The sequence below is a fragment of the Caretta caretta genome, chromosome 2 (genome assembly GCF_965140235.1).
Source record: "Caretta caretta isolate rCarCar2 chromosome 2, rCarCar1.hap1, whole genome shotgun sequence".
NCBI classification, from domain to species: Eukaryota; Metazoa; Chordata; order Testudines; family Cheloniidae; genus Caretta; species Caretta caretta.
Genome location: NC_134207.1, coordinates 82,654,708 through 82,679,024, shown reverse-complemented (window position 1 = coordinate 82,679,024; position 24,317 = coordinate 82,654,708). Strand labels below are relative to the sequence as shown.

Sequence of the window (24,317 nt, the reverse complement as noted above, 5' to 3'; positions counted from 1 at the left end):
TTGAGTTCTATCCTTGAGGTTTTGAGTTCTATCCTTGAGGGGGCCATTTTGTTTCTCGCAAAGCCATCCCCTTTGTTGATTTTAATTCTCTGTAAGCCAACCCTGTAAGCCATGTTGTCAGTCGCCCCTCCCTCCGCCAGAGCAACGGCAAATAATCGTTTCGTGCCCTTTTCCCTGGATTGCCCGAGCAGAAGCAGACGCTATAGCACAGCAAGCATGGAACCCGTTCAGCTCACTCCAGCAGTTATGACCATTGTAAACACCTCGCGCATTATCGTGCAGTATATGCAGAACCAGCACCTGAAAAACCAGGCGAGGAGGCGATGGCAGCACGGTGATGAGGCCCTGAACACGCTTTTCTCTAAAACCACGTTCCCCCACAATTTGGAGATCATGGTGTTAATGGGGCAGGCTCATGCTGTTGAATGCCGATTCTGGGCCCGGGAAACAAGCAACAGTGGTGGGACCGCATAGTGTTGCAGGTCTGGGATGATTCCCAGTGGCTGCGAAACTTTCGTATGCATAAGGGCACTTTCATGGAACTTCGTGACTTGCTTTCCCCTGCCCTGAAGCGCAAGAATACCAAGATGAGAGCAGCCCTCACAGTTCACAAGCGAGTGACAATCCCTGTGGAAGCTTGCAACGCCAGACAGCTACCGGTCAGTCGGGAATCAATTTGGAGTGGACAAATCTACTGTGGGGGTTGCTGAGATGCAAGTAGCCAACGCAATCACTGAGCTGCTGCTATCAAAGGTAGTGACTCTGGGAAATGTGCAGGTCATACTAGATGGCTTTGCTGCAATGGGATTCCCTAACTGTGGTGGGGCCATAGACGGAACACATATCCCTATCTTGGGACCAGACCTCCAGGGCAGCCAGTACATAAACCGCAAGGGGTACTTTTCAATGGTGCTGCAAGCACTGGTGGATCACAAGGGACGTTTCACCAACATCAACATGGGATGGCCGGGAAAGGTTCATGACACTCACGTCTTCAGGAACTCTGGTTTGTTTAAATGGCTGCAGGAAGGGATTTACTTCCCAGAGCAGAAAATAGCTGGTGGGGATGTTGAAATGCTTATAGTTATCCTTGGGGACCCAGCCTATCCCTTAATGCCCTGGCTCATGAAGCCGTACACAGGCACCCTGGACAGTAGTCGGGAGCTGTTCAACTATAGGCTGAGCAAGTGCAGAATGGTGGTAGAGTGTGCATTTGGACGTTTAAAGGGTCGCTGGCGCAGTTTACTGACTCGCTCAGACCTCAGTGAAACCAATATTCCCATTGTTATTGCTGCTTGTTGTGTGCTCCACAATCTTTGTGAGAGTAAGGGGGAGACGTTTATGGCGGGATGGGAGGTTGATGCAAATCACCTGGCTGCTGAATATGCACAGCCAGACACCAAGGCAGTTAGAAGAGCACAGCAGGAAGTGGTGTGCATCAGAGAAGCTTTGAAAACCAGTTTCATGACTGGCCAGGGCACTGTATGACACTTCTGTTTGTTTCTCCTTGATGAAAACCCTCCCCCTTGGTTGACTCTAATTCTCTGTAAGCCACCACCCTCCCGCCTTTGATCACAGCTTGCTTGCAAAGAAAATAAAGTCACTATCATTTAAAAAACATGTGTTCTTTATTAATTGATTATAAAAATAGGGAGATAACTCACAAGGTAGCCCGGGTGGGGTGTGGGAGGAGGGTAGGAGGGAAGGAAAAGGCCACTTTAAAACTTGTTGAATGCCAGCCTTCTGTTGCTTGGGCTGTCCACTGGGGTGGAGTGGTTGGGTGCCCCGAGCCTCCCCCCCCCCCACGTTCTTGGATGTCTGGGTGGGGAGGCTATGGAACTTGGGGAGGAGGGAGGGCAGTTAAGCAGGGGCTACAGAAGCCATCTGTGATCCTGCTGCCATTCATGAACCTCCACCAGACGCCGGAGCATGTCTGTCTGATCCCACAGTATCCCCAGTGTTTCCTCATGCCTCCTCTGATCTTTCTGCCGCCACCTCTCCTCATGTTCATCGGCCACCGTCCTGTACTCTGCTATTGTGTCCCTCCACACAGCTCTGTCAGTGCCGGACGACTGCATGAGCTCAGAGAACATGTCATCACGCATGCGTTTTTTTCGCCGCCTTATCTGAGATAGCGTCAGGGATGGAGGAGGGAGGCTTGAAACATTTGCAGCTGCTGGAGGGAAAAAAAGGGAGTGAAGATACATTTTACAGAACAATGGCTATACTCTTTCATGGTGAACAACACTATTCACATTACATAGCACATGAGATTTTGGTACAAGGTCGCATTTTGCATCTTATATTGAATGCCTGCAGCTTTGGTGTTAGAGATCACACACACAGGGCCGGGCAACAGAATTCGGCTTGCAGGTGGACATGGTAAGCCATAGTGTTTCGGCTTCTGCAACCTTCATAACAGCAGCCCCCTCCTTTCCCATACCAAGCAAAGCGTGTTGAGCTGGCCTTTTACTGCTGCCGTTTTCCTGTTAACATGCAGCTGCAGAAACCAAACTAACCTCCTCCCCCCATCCAATTCTCTGGGATGATCGCTTTTCCCCTTCCCCACTGCGTGGCTGGTATCAGGGAAGATCCCTGCTAGCCAAACATGAACAGCTCAGCACCAATGGCCCCCCTCCCACCGCATGGCTAACTGCGGGGAGGATTTCTTTTCAGCCACAGGCAAACAGACCAGTAGGAACGGGCACCTCTGAATGTCCCCGAATCAAATTCCCCTATTTCAACCAGGTTACCATAGACGATATCACTCTCCTGAGGATAACACAGAGAGATAAAGAACGGATGTTGCTTGAATGCCAGCAAACACTGGGACCATACACTGCCAGGCTTTGTCATGCAATGATACCAGATTACTTGCTACTAGCATGGTGTGGTAAAGTGTCTGACCATGGAGGACGGAATAAAGCTGCCCTCCCCAGAAACCTTCTGCAAAGGCTTTTAGAGTACCTCCAGGAGAGCTTCATGGAGATGTCCCTGGAAGATTTCCGCTCCATCCCCAGACACGTTAACAGACTTTTCCAGTAGCAGTACTGGCCACAAATGCATCCCAAGTCCTCAGGGATACTTAATCATTAAAAAACGCTTGCTTTTATAACATGTATTATATTTAAAAAGGCACACTCACCAGAGGTCCCTTCTCTGGCTTCATTGGGTTGGGAGGGTATTTCAGTCAGGGTGATAAAAAGATCCTGGCTGTCGGGGAGAATGGTGTGCTGTGTGCTCTCCCCAAGCTCGTCCTCCTCCTCATCTTCCCCATCTGCAAAATCCTCAGCCATGGCAGAGAGTACCCCATCCTCAGAGTCCACGGACAGGAGTGGGATCACGGTGGCAGCCCCCCCTTGAATTGCATGCAGTTCAGCGTAGAAGCGGCATGTCTGGAGCTCTGTCCTGGAGCATCCGTTTGAGTCTTTGGTTTTCTGGTACGCTTGTCTGAGCGCCTTAAGTTTCATGCTGCACTGTGTTGCATCCCTGATGTAGCCTCTGTCCCTCCTGGCCTCAGAGATTTTTTGAAATATTTTGGCATTTTGTCTTTTGGAACGTAGTTCTGATAGCACGGATTCCTCTCCCCATACAGCGATCAGATCCAGTACCTCCCGTTCGGTCCATGCTGGAGCTCTTTTTCGATTCTGGGACTGCATGGTCACCTGTGCTGATGAGCTCTGCATGGTCACCTGTGCTGATGAGCTCACCTGGCCAAATAGGAAATGAGATTCAAAAGTTCCTGGAGCTTTTCCTGTACACCTGGCCAGTGCATCTGAGTTCAGAGTGCTGTCCACAGCAGTCACAATGGTGCACTGTGGGATAGCTCCTGGAGGCCAATACCTTCGAATTGCATCCACACTTACCCTAATTCAAAACGGTGATGTCGATTTCAGCGCTAATCCCCTCGTTGGGGAGGAGTACAGAAACTGGTTTGAAGAGCCCTTTATGTCAAAAAAATGCCTTCGTTGTATGGACGGGTGCAGGGTTAATTTGGATTTAATGCTGCTAATTCCAACATAAACTTGTAGTGTAGACCAGGCCTGAGTTGAGATTCACACTTCCTTGAAGTTTGAGGATGTTCAGAGCTTGGATTTTGGTTCAGACAGTTATGGAGTTAAGCACCAGCTGTTGCCTCTACTGGACAGTTTCTATTGTAAGTAGGGGTGGGTGAACCCTGCAGGGTTTGATTTATGTTGGCCACAAAGCATGAAGTTAGGCTGGTATGGGTTCAGGTTCCACAGACACTGAGGTTCAGGTTCTCTAACCCTCCTGCCCCCCCCCCCCCCAGTCCCACTTTAGGCAACCTATGCCTACACTCCTGTCCTTCCAACACACCCATGTTGTCTTGGGCAGAAAAAAACTGCTGTAGGAAAGTCACTGTCCCTTCCAAATTCTAAGGTGTTTTTGGGAGCCAGAAGGAGAGGTGGTGTTAACTGGGAGCACTCCCACCTCCAGAGCTGCTACCCTCATACACGAGCAGTGAGGCTCTGTAAACTTTCCACAGTAGCTCGGGTACCCTCAAGATGAACTTTGAGGCCTTGGTCTGATGTTTGTGGATGAGCTAGAACTCAAAACCAGCCTGATTTTTGGAGTGGATTCAGGGTTCTAGCAAAGCTTTTGTGCACTCCAAATATAAGCCCTGCTACACTGCTACAGCTTCAAGAGCTCAGGTGGCAGAAGCCTGAAGGTCCTGGCGTCTATCCTTTCTGTCATGTCTGCGTAGTTTTGCTGGCAACTGTGGTATTCATTATTTACTGCCTCAGATTAGTTACACTGATTTAATGGGTACAGGCTTCACACCGTGGCATTGCTGACAACTGTGGTACAAAGAAAGTAGCAAAATTAAGTCTGCTCCCCTTTATTGCTTAAATTCAGTTTCAGGGTTTATAAAATACAGTAGACTATTTCTATGGAGAGAGAATTTAATTTAGCAATACACATGAATAATGCTCGAAAGACAAAAGACTGTTTGGGTTATTTAATATATTGTTAATTAAATGCATTATGATTATGGATAGACATTTCAGAAAAGACTGCAGTCACCATAACAACCTGATAACATTTAATCACATCATTTCTGGATTTGATTACCCTTCAGAACTTTGTCTTTTCTGAAAACACAGGGCAGTTTTCAAGTGTGTGCTTTTTTCTTAATGTGACTTGTTTGATTCCATTCTCTGCAAAGCCCTGTAACACAATAAGAAAATGTCAGGAAGAAAACAAAACAAAGATGTAGCATCCCATACACTCTCCTCAAGGAGAGAGAGATACCTTGTGTTAAAATTGCCACCTGAGATTTAGAAAAATCTTACTATCATACACGATAAAAAATGCACCATGAGTGATCGATATATATCACTGTAATTGGATACAAGGGGTCAGTTCTTCAGTTGGTGTAGAGCGGCATAGCTCCATTTACTTGAGTAAATGGACTTCAATGAGATTACAATAATTTGGATTTTTAGATTAAGACTGAGGATCTGGACCATGAGGCACCCATGGCCAGATTGCCTTTTTGTGGTCTCCAGGTCCATGATTACCCAGGGTGGAAGGAATAAATTTTCAGAACAAGCCTCCCCCCACTTTTTTTTTTTTTTGTGATTGGCTGCACCAGAAAAATGAGCGTGAACCTGATTTGTCTGAACGAGTTATGCTTCCTGTCTACCTAACCTGCTTGCGCAAAATGCAGTCAGCACGAAAGCAGGAACACTAAATCAGAGGCTGGTTTGAGGCTGGATGAAAATATCGCCCTCTTGACCACTTTGCTCCACAGAGATGGTAAGAGTTAACCATATACCCAACAAGGGATCTCTGCTGATGAAAAAGACAAAAATCTCTACTACTGAGTAAGACTGAGGTGGTGCCAGAGGCTGACACGTGGGAATCAGAGTTCAGGCAACAGTCATGGTCAATGGACTAGTAGGGGGCTGGGAAGCAAGGTCCTTAGGGGCTGAGTGTAGAATAGAGGGTGCAGACTGTGGATTTTAGAGAGTTTAACACTGTTTAATCCCAACATGCTGCAATGACATAGCAGAAGAATCAGTTTTAGTGTTAACCAGCAGGCAGTTTATGTGCATTACTGAGGTCAGAACTGTCCTGCCATCCATACCAATTTTCACAGAACTGTACTGTTCACAGGACATTACATGAGTATAAGCCCCATGGTCATGATATAGTGGCAAGAAAATTAGGCCAGTGGTTCTCAACCTTTCCAGACCTACTGTACTCCTTTCAGGAGTGTGATTTATCTTGCGTACCCCCAAGTTTCACCTCACTTAAAAACTACTTGCTTACAAAATCAGACATAAAAATACAAAAGTGTCACAGCCACACTATTACTGAGAAAATTGCTGACTTTCTCATTTTTATCATATACTTATAAAATAAATCGATTGGAATATAAATGTACTTATATTTCATTGTGATACTTACTGTATAACAGTATATAGAGCAGTATAAACAAGTCATTGTCCGTATGAAATTTTAGTTTGTACTGACTGAAACAATAACTAGTTTCTCATTTTCTAAAGCAAACTACTTAAGGGTACAGTAGCCTCTGTCCAGCCTCTGCTCACATAGCTAACTGACATTACTTGATAAATAGGCTGAATATCGCAGCGACTCCTGCAATCTGGTATTGATTTACTATCAGCATCTCAAGCACTGCCAAATTATTATTTTATTGGGAAGGAAAATAGGGATACCACAAAGTGACACTTACTCCTGAGAAAGTTTGGCAGGCAGCCCTGATAAGAAGGACGCTGTAGCCTTAGTCTGTTTCTCCCAGTGGGACTGCTACAGCGTGAGGATTCCCTTACTAGGACACAGCAAGAATAACTATACAGCATCTACTAGTTCTTATTCTTTGCATCTAATTAGGATAACACATTTGGGACCAAATGTTTACAAGGCTCTATTTTTGTGCCTCTATTTTTGCACTTGCAGTCAATCACAAGCATAATGAATTGTGAATTCCCAACATGAATTATTGCAGTTCGATTGCTTACTTGGTCACACCAGCCCCTTTGTTTCAGCCAAGATGACTAACTCATTGGTGAGAAATGGGCAGAAAGTGAACAGGAAGGTGTGCAAAAACAGTCAAAGCAAATTTGTTTTACAAATTTGAATGAATGTAAGGGGGGGGGAGGGGAAATTGTAGTATTTTCACCTCTTTAGTTATAACAAAATTCGGGCTGAAGCAACAGAATCTGAATTTCAGAAGCATGCGGATCAGGGATTTGGTTAGGCCCTACATAAAGATACAGTCCCTGGTCCTTTCTTAATTACATGTTTTACACTGGTGTCATTCAATTGATTTTGGCAGAGTTACTCGGAATCTGCACTGCTGTGACAGGAAAATCAGACCCAGTGACTATTTTTATTTGGTCATTTGGATTTGATTTCATATTCAATTTTTAAATCCCTCTCAAACAGCGTCTGCTGACTCTTTAAGGTAGGCCATGGATTCAGCACTGCCCTATTCCTGGTTTCAACCCAGAATGTGTGGAACTCTGGGAATTGTAGTTCTCAGAGCTGTTGGAGTTGTAGGGCTCACAGCAAGGAATGCTGGGAAGGGAGGCTTTACGTAGGCAGTTCCCCTTGTTCAGTACACGGGAAGACCTGAAGGAAATAAGTCATGTGATGGATGTGTCTCTAGTCATAGGGTCAGAAAACCAGTATGATAGGGCCTCAAAAGTAAGGGTAGAGTTGCCATCTGTCTCGTTTTCACCTGGATAATCTGGGTTTCAGTTTGTGTTTCCGGGAGCTATTTGACAAGCCCTGATGTCTTGAGGTTTTTTTATCTGGGGGGAGGGTGGTAAGAGGTGGAGTACGGGCAGGGCCCTGGGGGGAGAGATGGAGCAGGGGTGGGGATTTGGGGGAAGAAGCAGAGCAGGGGGCGGGGCCTCAGGATTCCAGTTACCAGCCATTAGAAAGATGGCAACCCTCAGGAAGAATCTATAAAACAGTCCAAAAGGAGCCTTAACAAGAGAGCTGGATGGTTTGGTGAAGTACCCAAAGATTCAGGTGTGGCGATATCTCAGTAAGGAAGTTAAGGAGCTGCAGCAGAATCTAGGGAAGTAGCTTTGTGGAAAGAGAAAATGGAGAGTTTGGGGCTATACCTGATGCCCACTTTGTTGAAGCTCTTGGAAAACGGAGGGCAGGAGCTCTTCTTACCCTGGAGGGGGAAGAAGAACAGGAAAGTTTGCTTTCATTTTGGACTTTTGCTTACTTTTATTCTTGTTACTTCAGAAGGGCTGGAGTATTTTAGATTAGCTGGAGAGCTAAACCAGCCTACCAGTGAGGGAAACTGAGATAACGCCTGCATTCCATGACAAGAAAGTAAGGCCCAGCCACACCCTCTAAAGTTCTAGCATGTTTAGAGCTGGAACTTTGCTTTGGGCCCATATCTAGTTGTAATATATAATACACTGACACAAGCATGTAAATATAAAGTTAATAAGTAGATATTCTGTACTTAGCAATGGAAAAAGACATTGTTTCATTATCTCTGCAAATTTTTTCATTATTTTATTAAAATATCATAACTGAATAACTACTTGACAACTACTATTCGTGCAACTCTGGGATCATGAGCTCTTCAGGGAAAGAATTTTCTGTCGTCTGTATGTTATGCAGTGCTGCTAAGTTTCACAACTAATAAATAATGATGCATTAAACTAGAATTTGGGTATTATGATTTTGAAGAACGTCTAAAATGTATTTCAGATCACTACAAAGTTTGGTCTTTCTTTTTTTAATTGGTAAAAATGATTTGCTCGTGGCTAAGATCTTGTAAACTAAATTCCAACCCAGGGTTACATTTTGTAGCACAGTTATAAACTCCTGAAAACAAGTGGTAATAATTGAAACAATAACAAATCTGTAATGGTAGCAGATGTGAAATGAAACAGCACATTAAAAATAGACTCAGTACATTTTCCAGTGGCATGGGTTCTACATGCATATCACTGAGATATAATCCATTTAGCTTTTCTCCCCCGGGTTACATGTAGCCATCTCTGTGTTATGCGCCCAAGGGACCCACAACCATGGCTGTGAGATTGTAGAGAAAAGCATAGCCCACCAAACAGGTGCTTGCTTTGTGCTCTCTTTAAAAAAGTTTTGTGGAACACCAAGACCTTCTCACTTAACTGTCCTCCACAACCTGTGAGGAACGAAAGCAAAGACCTAACAGATCTCTTTAATCTCTAATATGCGCTAAATTTATCTGTTTGCTAAATTAACTCTACTAAACTCAGCTGAGTTGCACCAGGGATTTGGTCCCATGATTGCACTTGCAGTGGTGCTCACTGATCTTCAGCCATTCTGTAGTTTTTGAGTGTGAAGTTGCTTTCTGTGATAGGAGCATTATTTCACCATTAAAGGGTTCAATTTTAGTCACCAAAATCCAAATCTCACATACTACAATCGCTTCTCTTGCCCTTTCAGAATTTCTTTTGCTTCTCTTTCCAGCCAAAAAGAACTCACCATTCCTATTCCATTTTCATACACTTCCTTTATTGCTTTGGGGCTGCCTTTTGATGTCATCCCATGACAAATTTTGGGTAAATTTTCAGAAGCCCTCTCAATATTTGCACTGGTAAATCAGATATTGAGACAGACAACTGAACAAAGGTGCACCCACTAATAATTATGGGTGCAAAAAGAGAGGCTGGGCTGAAAATATGGAGTGAAATCCTGGCCACATGTATGTCAGTGTGAAAACTCCCATTGATTCCAATGAAGCCAGGATTTTAACTATGTTATTCACAGGGGCTCCTTCCAGCCCTGCCTTTGAGCCTCAATTCACTGTAAGCTTATTTCTGGTAAACCAAAGCATTTAGGAGCACAGTTCTTCAGGTAAATCCTAATTTAGCAAACAGTTCAATCCAATGCTAATCACCAGCCAATAGCAAGGGAGAAAGAGACACCATTCCTAATATACAAGAGTTGTACAGTATAACTTCACTTCAGCCACATTGTTGAAAGAGGCCCGAGATCTCTTTGCAATAATGCACATGCAATGACACTTGCATTTGTGTGTGCAGCTGCTGTGATTGTACATATATTTAGGCTAAATATTCTTTTAGATGCCCAACTAGTGAGTGCACAATAGTGGTAGGCGTGTGCACAAACATAGGCAGACAACAGCACATGCATTTTTACATGCACAAAAGTCTTTTAGCCCTTGAAAAATGGTGAATAATTTATAAGATAAAGTTGTGTCTGTAAAACAAGGTTGCTTGGAAGCAATTCATACTGTACCCTGAATCTATAAACAATACAACCTCCCTCTCCTAGGTTTTGAATTTTCTGGTAATGTGCGTATATCCTCTGCTAATAAAGCAAACATCCACCTAGAATGTTGCATTTTAAACTTAAACTTTAGTAATTAAAAGAGAGCTGGGTGTAAAAATAATCATAATTGTGAAGTTCCTGATCAAGACATTTTTCCTTGACATGCACCTGGTCTTGTGTGGTTATAAACTCCCATGGCTATCACATAGTACCAACAATTCCAGTCAGTGTCAGGAAAGGATCGTTTTTTACTGTGATTCCCTGAAGCCAAATCAGGACACAACTCAGCCTATGTTATTCTCATTCTTAGGTTCTTAACAGTTGCCTTACTTCCTTTTACAATCCCACTCAGTGTCAGGAATATTCCACTTCCTGAATCCTACAGCCCCAATTCCTGGAAGTGTAATTCGAGCAGTTCAAAGTTGTCCTTCCAATTTGTGTTATTTCCATTTTTCAACACTGAATTTCATCTGCCATTGTATTGTCCACATCCCTAACTGTTAAATTTCTCCAAAGTTCCTCCTAGGACTATCTAGATTAAACTATTCTAAATAATTTTGTGTCCTCTTCACTTTTGCTGTCATGCTGGTCACCTCCATTTGCAGATTATCAATAATCATATCAAAACAAATCACTCCTATTGTGGAACCTTGGGGGGCCCCGCCACTTTTAACCTTTTGCCAGGTTGAAAATTAACTATTTATTCCTTCTCTTTGCTTTCTGGCTCAGATATTTTGTAATTCATTATAATACATTACCACTTGTGTGTACCTGTCTAACATGCTGCTGTTCCATGTAGAGTGTAGACTATATGGTTGAAACTCTGGCTGTGTTGCAGTAAAAGGGAGTTTTGACATTGATTTCACTCCAGGTTTATAGTCCTGTTTTACAGGGAAACTAGAACAACTGCTGGTCATGGTGACTTGTAAATTTCAATTGATCATTTTGTTTCAGCATTTGTTCTTTTGACACCTCAGTCTCTGACAGTACCTCGTCTTTATTACATAAAAAGAGTAGGTCTCTCCCCAACATCTTCTGTCAGAAAGATCAATACTAAGGACTCATTCAGCTTCTCTGTGTTATTCTTAGCCTCACTTGCTTCATTCACTCTTTAGTAATCCAGCAGACCCACCAATTCTTCCTCAAGAATCTCTCCTGCTTCTGTTATACTTGTTTGGTTTTTATAGCTGTGACATTAGCCCTCCCAGAATCACAGTAATGTCAGGCTGGAAGGAACCTTGAGAAGTCATCAAGTCCAGCCCCCTGAGTTGAGGCAGGACCAAATAAACCTAGACCATCCCTGACAGGTGTTTGTCCAACCTGCTTTTAAAAACCTCCAATGACGGGGATTCCACAGCCTCCCTTGAAAGCCTATTCCTGATCTTAATTACCCTTATAATTAGGTAGTTTGTCCTAATATCTAATCTGAATCTCCCTTGCTGCAGATTAAGCCTATTACTTCTTGTCGTACCTTCAGTGGATATGGAGAACAATTTACTACTGTCCTCTTTAGAACAGTCCTTAACATTTTTGAAAACTGTTATAAGGTCCTCCCTCAGTTGTCTTTTGTTAAGACTAAATGTACCCAGGTTAGGTTTCTAAAGCTTTTATCATTTCTTTTAGTCTCCTCTGAATTCTCTCTCTTCTAATTGTCATCTTGCATTTTACCTGCCATAGTTTGTTCTCCTTTCCACTGGCTTCATTAGGGATGGATTTCTGTTTTTCTGAAGCAGAGGTCCATTTGTGGTTCACTACTGTGTCAGCAACTCTTGTCAGGCCTGACATACTCACTACACCTACACACTATGTATTTAAAAGGTGATATGTAGTATATCATTTGAAATCTAATAACACAATGGTCATTGATGTCTCTGTGAAATGTTCGTAACAACTCTGTAGGTGAAATTATGGATACTCTGATATGTCCTGAAGACTGAAGATTTCATCAGTATAAAGGGGAAAGAAAATATGGAGACTGGTTGGAGAAACCTTCTTGAACAAAGCTTGTACCTTGCTAGATTAAGTTTTAGACTTTTTGATGCATGTTTTCATTTTTATTTGCATGTAACCCTCTAAACTGATTTTTTAACTTGGCGTCACTTAACCTATGCCCTATTTTTAATAAATGTGTTTTATTTTTACTGTAAACTAACTGAGAGCTGTGTTTAAAAGAAAGGGTGTGTTTACCCCAGTTAGGATAATAAACTGTAATGTGCTTTTGTCTCTTTAAAAGATCAATAAAACTTATTATTTCTCTGAACTGTCCAGGAGTGGGCTGGACATTGCAGAGCACGTGGTTTGGGGAAAATTCAGGACTGAGAGCGTGTTGGTGTCACCTTGCTGGTTGTAATCAAGGCTGGTGGAAGATAAAGTGGGGCTATAGATAGGCTGCTGGAGTCCAAGTTGCTGAACCAGGGCTGGGTCCATAGAACACACACACTCAGGGTGTGACCTGCATGCTTGTTGCTGACTGTTCGCATCCCAGACAGAGAGCAATAGTAGCAAAGCATTGTGAGGCACCCAGAGTGGCAGGGTCTGGATTGCACCTGACACACTCACATAATCTCTGGAACCTTGTTTTTTTACATTTAATTTCAGTCTCTGCTCCACCAGTTCAGCACAGCGGTGCCAGAAAAGGGGGGGCCAAGAGGCCTTGGCCCGTCCACTTTTTGCCACTGGCTCCGCCCCACCCCTCCTCTTCCCCCTCAGGCCCCGCCCCCAACTAGGCCGGAAGAGGAGCCTGGGCAGCTGTGGGGAGCTGCAGACCCTCCACCTACCTCCCCAGGGTGGGGGGGGGCCCCAAGAGCAGCCCCCGGCCCGTGTCCCCAACCCCCAGGGCAGGTGGAGGGTCTGTGGCTCCCCACAGCTGCCCGGGCAGTTCTTACCATGGCCCGACTCCAGCTCTTTGGCCCCACCACCAGGCTGGAAGCCAGAGCCGGGGCGAGGTAAGATCCATGCAGGCAACTGTGTGGAGCCACAGACCCTCCACCTGAACTGGGAGGGGGCTCAGAGGGTGGGGACATGGGCCAGGGGCTGCTCTCTGGTCCCCACACCCCAGGCAGGTGGAGGGGCCCAGGCTCTCTGGACGGACTTTGGCTTGGCTGGGGGATGGGGCCTCGGGGGGGGGGGGAGGGGGCAGGGTCACAAACGGGGGCATCATGGCCCCCCCACTTTTAGGCATAATCCGTCTCCCCTCGTTCAGCAACTCAGGTCTCCAGAAGTACCTGGGCCCTGAGGGCCACAAGCTGGATGCACCAGGTGCATATGTACCACTTGTCCACAAGGCAAGTAGTCAAACATTCTGCCCTCTGTGCAGAAAACTGGATATTCCCCACTCTGATTGGTGTGCTGCTGGTCTTCTACTTTCATTGTTAAACTGTGGTTTTGGCTCTGTGACTAGGTAACTAAGTCTTTACCTTCATACTTTAAACTAGAAGTTGAGGATTTTGAAATGATTTGTTTAATTTAATAGATCTTTACTGTAATCCACCAACTGCTAATTAAGCTGCAAAACTCCCCCTCCATGCCAAACTTCCCAGTGCTCACTCTGTCAGGGACCACTCTAAGATCAAGTATGGACTTTGGGTAGTGAGCGCTATATTTATTGTACTAACAAGGAACAAGGACTTTGGCCTCCCATCCGCTCAGTTACTATGGCTGGTCTTACCTACAACACGTTCACTTCAAACGCTCACAGACTTCAAAGAGTTGTTTTATTACTTTCAAAGAGACTATTTCGAGCATTTTTAGTTTTTACTTTCAGGGGTGTGAACTATGAACCGCTGTATCTACAAGCCTCTGGGGGACCTGAGCAAATCTACCTGAGATACTGTCTCAGTATCTTGATTAGCCAAATTCCACTGGCAAATTGTTAACACAACACAACCCTTCCACACTGCTAAAGAATTCTTTAAGCTCAGAGAGCTCACTCATATTCCAAATCCATGCTCTGTTTATATTTTCTTTGTCTTAAACAAAAATTGGCCCCATTGTGTGGGAGCAATGCTGAAAAAGCAAAATAAGAGACATCCACTGAGAGAAAATGGATATTGTGGGAGCTGAGGAAATGTACATACTTTACCAATTCCATTTGCTGATGATGTCAGAGTCAAAGAATATCTTTAAAAAAACCAACCCCAACAACTTGGATTCAAAAGCTCTGCTCATCAGAGTCTCTCATTAAAAGAAGAAATGTAAACAACCTCCCTTGCCACCCCAAACCCCCAAGAAATTAAATCTGGCTTTCGTTGAATAGACCCCTAGATGGAATCATGGGTATCTCTCCAGGGAGAGAGGCGTTAATGTATTGGGGAGGGACGGGGGAGACAGGAAAATTTGATTATGGTATGTGAGATGCAGTGATTCAAGCTGCTGCTTTTCATGGAGACTGAAGAAGGGCAGCCTGACACTTTACAGATTGGGTGTAATACACAGGAAATTTGTCCTTTCTGCCAGAGTAGTCTAGGGATTGGGCTACCCCCACTAGCCACTTTGCTTGGCTGGTAAAAGCTCAGGAGAAAAGGGTTAAATAAATGTTTGTGATATGATAAGGTGGTTGTTTATTCAAGGAATGACAGATTATTGGCTCCCAAGGCAGGGCTGAAAAATAGTACAAAGGAGCTGGCGCTCCCTTCGCTGATGATGTGATTTCCTCCTAAAGTTTTGCTCTTAGTAGGAACAATATGCTTTGGGAATTAAGAGATGATTTTCTTTCAGACTAGAACAGACAGCACAAGAGCTGATTTCTGGAGTCTCCAAATTTTACACTTTGAGTTTTCTTGCTGAATCTTTTCTTCTGAAGTTCTTGCAGAATGGGTTAGTTGTTCTGATGGAGCAACACGCAGGGCAGCAAAATGATAGATTATAATATCTCAAGGATTCTGAACCATAGATTTTATTTATATTCTATTCTAGATTTATATCTTTACTAATTACCATTGTGTTAAAACTTGCTCTTGTTTCACTACACTTGAATGCTAATTCTATTCCTAGCCCAGACCTGTATGAAACTAAACTCTGCTCATGACTACCACTAGGGACCTAATTTTCAAATATGAATTGTAATCCCTCCCAGACCAGAGTCACCTCTCACACCAGTGCAAATCAGGAGTAACTCTAATGAAGTCAATAGAACAATGCTAGCGTAAAGCCTGTGTGAGTGACAAGAGACTCAACACCTTACATTGTCATTTGGCTACACAAATGCCCAATTTACATTATCCTACCCTGGAAATACCACTGCAGTGCGGACATCCACCACAGTGACGGAAAGGGTTGTTCCATCACTAGTAAATCCACCTCTCCGAGAGGCAGTAGCTAGGTCAAAAGAAAAGGAGTACTTGTAGCACCTTAGAGACTAACCAATTTATTTGAGCAAGTGAGCTGTAGCTCACGAAAGCTCATGCTCAAATAAATTGGTTAGTCTCTAGGGTGCTACAAGTACTCCTTTTCTTTTTGCGAATACAGACTAACACGGCTGTTACTCTGAAAAAGTAGCTAGGTCTTCCATCAACTTAACAGTGTCTACCCTGGGGCTTAGGTTGGCTTAATGACAGTGCACAGGGGCTGAAATTTTTCACAGCCCTGGCCCCTCTAGTGAAGCCAACATATTTCTGTAGTGCAGACCAGCCCACCAGCGCTACCTATGGTTACATCTACACTACCAGCTTGGAGTGTGTTTCCCAGCTCACATACACACTCGCACTAGCTTGATGTGAACTAGTGTAAGGATAAATAGTAGGGTAGCGCAGGATACAGCTGTGGGGGGGATTTAAACTTGCAGTTTGCTGATGCTGTTTTTCCACTGTCCCCATCCTCACAATAGTTTAGAGCAGCCTCAGAGCTGTTCTAAACTGCATTGCCTTGTAAGAGCCCCAAAGGGCCATTATACCCACAGGAATGGCCTGAGTGCAGCTTGGTCTGGCTGCTGGCTCACAGCCCCTTCTATCCTAGCACACTCCATATACCAACGGGAGCTGCAGGTGGTGTCATATGCCAAGGGATATCCTCAGCTGCCCACTCATGGCAGTGTTTTAGTCTCTTCACACTGCAGAAGAATAGAAAGGGCCAGGATCTGGCCAAATGACTTCAGCGGTATTACTTCTGATTTACACTATCTAATTGTGGAGGCACTCAGACACTGCAGTGTCAGACAGACAGACGGATTACACATCCCAGAAATAAAAGAGTGCAGGTTCAAGCAGTGGTCCTTTATTCAAGGGGAATTGGTAAAAAGCACTTTCCACCAATCCTGTCTTTCTACAGATGATCAGCTGGCCTTAATCTTCTAGACCCAGGCTTATATACTCTGTCAGTGCCACCAGCCAGGCAACTACTTCCTGTGTGGATAACATTATTAGTACAAATACACATTGTCGAGTCACAATACAACAAAAAGTGAGGGAGAATTTCTCACCAGCGAGAGATGTGCTTGACAGTTTGACTGCACAGAATGAGCTACTGTTGCCAGTACCACGTGATGGCTCTGCTGACATCAAGGTCCAGGCAGTCAATCAGAAGCTTAGCAGCGATGTTCAAGCTGCATGATGCGAGACATACTGGTATGTTTTATGTGTTTGGAGGAGAGCATAATAATTGTTACAAGTCATCAGGAAAATCAGGCAGTAGTTCCCATGATCCTGGAGTAAATGACAGTTAAACCACACATTTGTTTTCAATGTTTATATTTGGCATTAGAGCCTTTTCAAATCAAAACTATGCCAAGCATCTTTTATGATCTCTCCCCCCTTCCCCCCCGTAAAGCAAATATGCTAACAATCCAGCAGTGGAGTGCCAGAAACATTTGCTTTCATTCCTATGAAGTGGGGTAAAGAAGAAGAAAAAACAGATTCTATTAAGAAAGCACATAGAGGGTGAGCCTCTTTAACCACTGGTTGGAATGGCCTGTTGAATTTTGCTCTAGTATATGTGTATTGTAGAGAATGAACAAATATGTGTTTATTTGAGGGGTTTATTTATGCACAAAAAATGTGGAATCGTTTATATACTCTTTCTCTCTGGGCCTGATTCTCATTTCAGGTACCCCAGAGCTCTGCACACACATGCAAAGTAGCAATGGTTTCAAACAAAGCTCCGAGGACAACTCTTGCAGGATATGAATAACTCCCGTTGTGGTCAGTGGAAGTTATTCTTAGTGTGCCCTGGAATTTGGGGTAAATTCAAATCCAGATCCGAGCTCTAGCTGAGCTGAGCTGATGTGAAATCCTGGTCCCTTGAAGCCTATGGGAGTTTCACCTCCCCAGTTCAAAGGAGCCAGGATTTCACTTCTGCGTACCCAGGACACTCAGATCTGTACAGCCCTTAAATGTTATGAAGAGTTGGATCCAAATAACAAGGACCCTGCCCCTAAGGGATTTGTAGTCTAGCAAGTATAGGGCAAACAAAGATCAGGCACAAGGGTGGGTGCAGACTGCACTAGAGAGCAGATTAATGTTCAAAGGCTGAGTCAAAGAAGGGAAGAGATAAGCGGAATGAAGTGATACCAATGTAGAGAGCTATTAAACTTAATGATAGTCAGCTGATCCACATCCAAACAGGGCGTGCTTTAAGTGTTATTGAATGAGTATTGAACAATATAGACAGATACGGTGGGGAGGGAGGAGCACAGGTCTCTCTCTAAGGGCCTGATCCGGAGAGGTGTGAAGCACACATGGTTCCCTGTATCCTGTTTGTGTTCTTCTGTTATATCTATCATTGTGGTATCTGAGCCCCCTGGCTTTACTGGGAGCTGAAGGGGCTCTGTGCCTATCTCTGAATGTGGTTAAGAAAGTGAGCACAAACCCAGTGGGGAAAATTTGCACTCTGACAGTAACAGTAAAATGGGTGTTGAGGGATGATGTGTTATACTTCTTGTGACTCAGTGGATGCAGGTGGATGCAGTGGATGACCTCTCCATTACTCATCTTCTACTGGAACACACTTCAAAATGGGGTTTATAAGCGAAATAATCCCAAGCATGTCCAGTTAAGATAGGCTAAATAGGCATAATATGGATAGCATATTATAGATACATGTGAATTACTTGGCTCTGCTCAGCCCACCATAAAAATTAAAGTTCTAATTCAGGCCCTGCACAACTCCACCCTGGCTTACAACTTGTTTCTTGTGGTATGCCCACTCACCCCCTCCAACTCACTAGCGATGGCCATCTCTATGGTATTTTGCCTTCATTTCTGCTCCCACTTCTCCATGCATTTACTGGAACTGGGAGGTCTATCGTAAAATCCTGTGCTGTAATTGCTTTTAAGGACAGACATCAATGGTTTAACAAAATGGGAGTCATTCAGCTATGAATGATAGAGTGCCTGGGTGTCTCTATGCACTTATTTCTACACCCTTTTCTCTAGTGAAGTTTATTCCACACTGTGTTGCTGGTCAGGAGATTAGGAAGGAGCAGTCCCTGCATTCCCCAGAACACAAGCCTGCAATCCTGCTTGCCCTTCACAGGGGCTGCACATGGCGGAGTGAAGGCCCCACATGCTGTTCTCCTGTGTAAGGGTTCTCTGGATTTCCTAGGTCCTTTAAAGAAAAGGTTCCCAATCATTTTGGTGCAGCCTCTGTTTCTTATTGAACTGCCACATTGTACTCAGAGTTGGAATCCAAACCAAATGAGCCTCAGACGGCATAAAGGGGCACAGCTCCGTCACAGACAATAGAGCTAGGTCGATTCATGCCAGCTGTGAACTGATATTGTGTAAAAATGTCCTGTCTCTGACATGTGTCATCAGACTGCTGATATTAATGTTCTTCCACATTGAAACCCATCTCCCAAGTTGCAATTCATGTTAATCTGCTGAACAGCACTGGATGCTCTTTGTATGCAGACCCTGTGTCACATTGTAATCGTTCAGGATAAAAATAATTTGTCATGCAAAGGGAAAACAAAAGGGCATCAACGTAACTAAAGATTCTTTTTAGCTCCAATTCTTGTTTTTGAGATAACCAGACCCACAAATCGAAAGTTAGAGTCCCATGCATTGCTGAACTGAATGGGAGAGCTGACACATCTGTTGCTACTGAGCTATTTCTCTTCCTAGACATGAAACTGGGCTTCAACCAAGCCTGGTTAACAGCAAGTCAATGTAAAGGTCTTGTAGGATGTAATATTTCTTCTCTATGCTGAACCAGAAGATAATGAGGTTAAACTTGCAGGCTGTACCTTAACATGAGCTCTTCAATCAGTCAGGAGGACATTTGGTTGCGGTTTAACATTAGCCTTGTCAATGGGGCAGCATCCATCATTTGGAGGAGATGTAAAACCTAGGACCTGCCTGACCTGTTTATGCACGGCATTTTTCATGAAACTAGGATTGTTAGCTCTAGTGCCCTGGCCATATTGTGGCTGGGATAATTAGTAACTGCTGTCTACCTCTATTCCCCTCTCACTTCCCTTGGACAAAATATTCCTTTTTCTTATGTTGTTAGCACCATTATAATGACTGCCACTTCCTACCCTGAGGTTGCTTCCTCACCAAGTTTTCTCATGCTGCAGGCATTTATAATTTGGCTGCAAATGCTGCTCTCAAATGGTAGGGAGGCTGGCTGGTGCCACTTGGAATTTGGGAATAATAGGGAGTAGTGAGCTGTAGCTCACGAAAGCTTATGCTCAAATAAATTTGTTAGTCTCTAAGGTGCCACAAGTACTCCTTTTCTTTTTAAAAGAGGTGCAAGCTTTGCTGTTCACAACATTGCCCACCTATCTGATAGGCATAACGTCTCCTCCCATTGACTCTGGGGTGATGCATGTTCTCCATCTTCCTAGCATGGCTCTACCTCGGAAGAGCTATCATTTTGCCCTATTATTCTGATGCTAGTTTACACTGGTGTAGCTCCTTTGAATTCAGTGGAGTAACTGAACAATTACACTGTCAGCGTCCTGCACAGATGCACTAGGTAGCCAAGGAATCATAGCAATGTCAGGCTGGAAGACCTCGACAGGTCATCTAGTCCAGTTTCCTATGCTGAGGCAAAACCATCACTGACAGGTGCTTTTCCAACCTGTTCTTAAAAGCCTTCAGTGATGGGGATTCCACAACCTCCCTTGGAAGCCCATATATGTAGAAAGTTTTTCCTAATATCTGACATAACTCTCCCTTACTTCAGGTTAAGCCCATTACTTCGTGTTCTCCATGTCCACTGAAGGTTGGATAATTGCTCACAGTTCTCCCAGTGTCCTTTCCCTCTTTAGAGCAACTGCATGGGGCAGCCATATTTGTCTCACAGGACATGCAACATGGCACATGAGAAATAATGTTGCCATTGAAATCTATTCTGTATTCTCTGACTTTTCTTAATCTTAACACTGCATTGGCATTCATATATCCGTATTCTCCTCTCGCATACACTGCAGTAGATCGTCACTAAAACCATTGAAATCAATGAAATTACACTGGTGTAAGTGAATGGATAATCAGGCCCAGGATAATGCTGTAAAGCACATGATACCTGTGAAAGGAGTTATATAAATAATTGTGTCCTGGCAAGATTTCCAGTCCAGTTTTCCAGTCTCAAGAGGTTTAAAGAAGGTTCAGATTAGCATCCAAACTTTTGTTTGATTATCTCAAGTAAACTGAACCCACAAACCACCGTAGGTTCACCCACTGTTCATTGTTGTTAGAAAGAATTATGTCAGATGCATTTTGAGTAATTAACCCAGCCTTCCAATTGATCTTCAAATGTAAGAGCTTTTGGCAAACACACAATAGGTAAGCAAACAGATTATGCAGATGCATAAAGCACATTGTTAGTATCATATGCACTAGACGGGAGTGTAGCCTTTATTTTTAGTTAAGTAGGAGACACTGAGGTCAGCATTGTCATTCAGAGGTCAAAGATTAAGTGGCAAACTGGATATAGCGTAAACAGGACCTCAGAGATATGGAACAGTGGAAGAGTCCCCTGTCTTATTTTTTTTAAGTATTTACTATGAACAAATAAAATTATTAGTCAATATTTTTTCTGTGGTGACAGAAGCTACATAATAATTAGAGATGTGTGGATGGTGAGTTGTTCTCTTAAGTTATTGTTATAGATAAATATGTTATTCTAATACTGTATATAGTGCCCATTTATTTGACAACAATTAGAAGTGACACAAAGAAGCCTCTTTAGTTGGAAAAAAATATAGTTTTGTGGGACTAAATCCTGTCTCCTGCATCAAGTCCAAATATCCAGGTTTGGAATAGGGGATTCTATGGATTCTGGGGAGGAAATGGAATCTTACTACTTTAGATAACGCAGCGAATGCTAATGCAGCCACCACCCCATTTCATCGGACAACAGCTGGTAGATCTACAGATGAGCAGATCCATTGATGTCACCCCAATCTCTCGTCCCATTCTGCCCCACTACATGGATATACACACAGGCCCCCTGCTGAAATAGGGCTGGCACACATCATGTGCCACGGAGCCAATCCACTGACTCCCATGATATCTTTGTACATGCAGAGGTAGGCCAGGCTTTGCCTCACAGCATGTAATTTACACTTTTAGAAACTGTACGATTCAATCAAACATACAACCTCTTCCTTCAGATTCATGCTCCATTCACTCAGTTACACATGCCTAAGGCCCTACCAAATTTGCAGCCATGAAAAACATGTCATGGACCGTGAAATTTGGTCACCCCCTGTGAAATCTGGTCTTTTGTGTGTTTTTACCCTATTGTACACAGATTTCATAGGGGAGACTAGTGTTTCTCAAATTGGGGGTCCTGACCCAAAAGGGAGCTCCAGGGGAGTTACAGGGTTATTTTAGGCGGGTCGCGGTATTGCCACCATTACTTCTGCGCTGCCTTCAGAGCTGGGCAGCCAGAGACAGGGCAGTCCTTCGGATTTATGGGGCCCTACGCAGTATTATTAAACTGGTGCCCCTCTGCTCCACGGAAGGTGGTCCCCAGCTGGCACCACTGACCCCAGTGTGTCGAGGGGGCACAGCCACCACCCTCACCTGCAGACCCCCAGAACAACCCCCATTGCTGACACACACCGAACTTTGTACACAGCAGATGCTGCAGCAGTGGCTCAAGCCAGGCTTCGCGCTGTAACATGGGGGCTGCATCTTGCCAGAGCCCATGGCCTTCCTGCAGCCCCTAGCCACTCCTGGCTCACCACAAGCATTTTGACAGGAAGTATCAAGCAGTAATAACAGTAATTAGGGTGACCAGATGTCCCGATTTTATAGGGACAGTCCTGATATTTGGGGCTTTTTCTTATATAGTCTCCTATTACCCCCGTCCCGATTTTTCACACTTGCTATCTGGTCAGCCTAACAATAATACATGTGTGTGTATGTGTGTGTGAGAGAGACCCAGTGCATGTGAGACAGACCGAGAGAGAGCGCGCGCTTGTGTGTGTGTGTGTGAGAGAGACTGTGTTGGGGGAGTTTGAACCACGTCCCCCAACAGCTGCAGGCTTAACTGAAAATTGCTTAAGAAGTGTTCCTGTCTCCAATACTCAGATGCCGAGATCCCAATGGGGTCCATACCCCAAATAAATCCGTTTTACCCTATATAAAGCTTATACAAGGTAAACTCATAAATTGTTCGCCCTCTATAACACTGATAGAAAGATATGCACAGCTGTTTGCCCCACCCCCACCCCGGTACTAATACATACTCTGGGTTAATTAATAAGTAAAAAGTGATTTTATTAAATACAAAGAGTAGGATTTAAGTGGTTCCAAGTAATAACAGACAGAACAAAGTAAATTGCCAAGCAAAATAAAATAAAACATGCAAGTCTAAACCTAATACAGTAAGAAACTGATTAATGATGAAATCTTACCCTCAGAGATGTTCCAGTAGGTTCCTTTTACAGACTAGCCTCCTTCTAGTCTGGGTCCAGCAATCACTCACACCCCTGTGTTACTGTCCTTTATTCCAGTTTCTTTCAGGTATCCTTAGGGGGTGGAGAGGCTATCTCTTGACCCAGCTGAAGATAAGATGGAGGGGTATCCAGGGGCTTAAATAGACTTCCTCTTGTGGGTGGTTCCCCCCCTCCCCTGTGTAGAGTCCCAGCTACAAGATGGAGTTTTGGAGTCACATGGGCAAGTCACATGTCCATGCATGACTCAGAATTTTAAAGATGGCAGCCATTGTTCACATGCTACCTTGAACGTCCTCAGGTAGACTTCTTATGTGGATTGGAGTCTTCCAAGATCCAATGTCCGTTAAATGTGTTTTGATCGGGCACTTAGCTTGCAAATTCCTTTCTAAAGAAGCTGACCAAATGCCTTACTAAGGCTATTAAAATAAAAAAAGTACACAGCCAATATTCATAACTTTGAATACAAAAATGATATATGCAGAGATATGTTACACGGTATATGTAGCATAGAACATATTCCAATTATGTCATTTACATTCATAAGCATATTTCCATAAAGTATCATGGGGTGCAACATCACACATACCATGCCACCCTTATTTCTGCGCTGTTGCCGTCAGAGCTGGGTGGCCAGAAAGTGGTGGCTGCTGACTGAGGGCCCAGCTTGGCAGGCAGCAGCACAGAAGTGAGGGTGGCAATACCATACCATGCCATCCTTACTTCTGCGCTGATGTTGGTGGCGGCTCTGTCTTCAGAGCTGGGCTCGCAGCCAGCAGCCGCTGCTCTCCAGCTGCCCAGCTCTAAAGGCAGAGCCGGCACCAGCAGCAGCACAGAAGTAAGGGTAGCAGTACCATAGCCGCCCCCCCCCCACACACACACAATAACTTTGCGACCCTCCCTACCACGACTCCTTTTTGGGTCAGGACCCTTAAAATTATGACACTGTGAAATTTCAGATTTAAATAGCTGAAATCGTGAAATTTATTATTTTTAAAATCCCATGACCATGAAATTGACCAAAATGGACCGTGAATTTGGTAGGGCCTTACCCATGCCCCAGCCAGAACACTTATCACCCAAACACACACCTGTAATTACCTACCTCAGACACTTTAGTCATCCCCATCTCAGCCACATCCACTTCCGCAGATCCTGCTCAGACACACTC

The 24,317-nt window shown here is 44.2% G+C and overlaps 2 long non-coding RNA genes across 3 annotated transcripts in view; one reads left to right on the top strand and one right to left on the bottom strand.

The window, feature by feature from the left end:
* LOC142070785 (uncharacterized) overlaps window positions 1-24,317 on the top strand; it is a 134,450-nt gene that overhangs the window by 31,335 nt on the left and 78,798 nt on the right. The gene's annotated exons all lie outside the window — the stretch shown is intronic.
* The window catches only part of LOC142070784 (uncharacterized), a 74,373-nt gene continuing 54,901 nt past the window's right edge, over window positions 4,846-24,317 (bottom strand). Inside the window, exons 1-3 of one of the 2 annotated variants that reach the window (XR_012666717.1) lie at window positions 16,718-16,936; window positions 8,124-8,179; window positions 4,846-5,190 (exon numbers count right to left, since the gene is read on the bottom strand). This is a non-coding gene — a long non-coding RNA (uncharacterized LOC142070784). Of the gene's footprint in view, window positions 5,191-8,123; window positions 8,180-16,717; window positions 16,937-24,317 lie in introns of those variants that run through there. The other variant, XR_012666716.1, reaches the window with a different exon arrangement.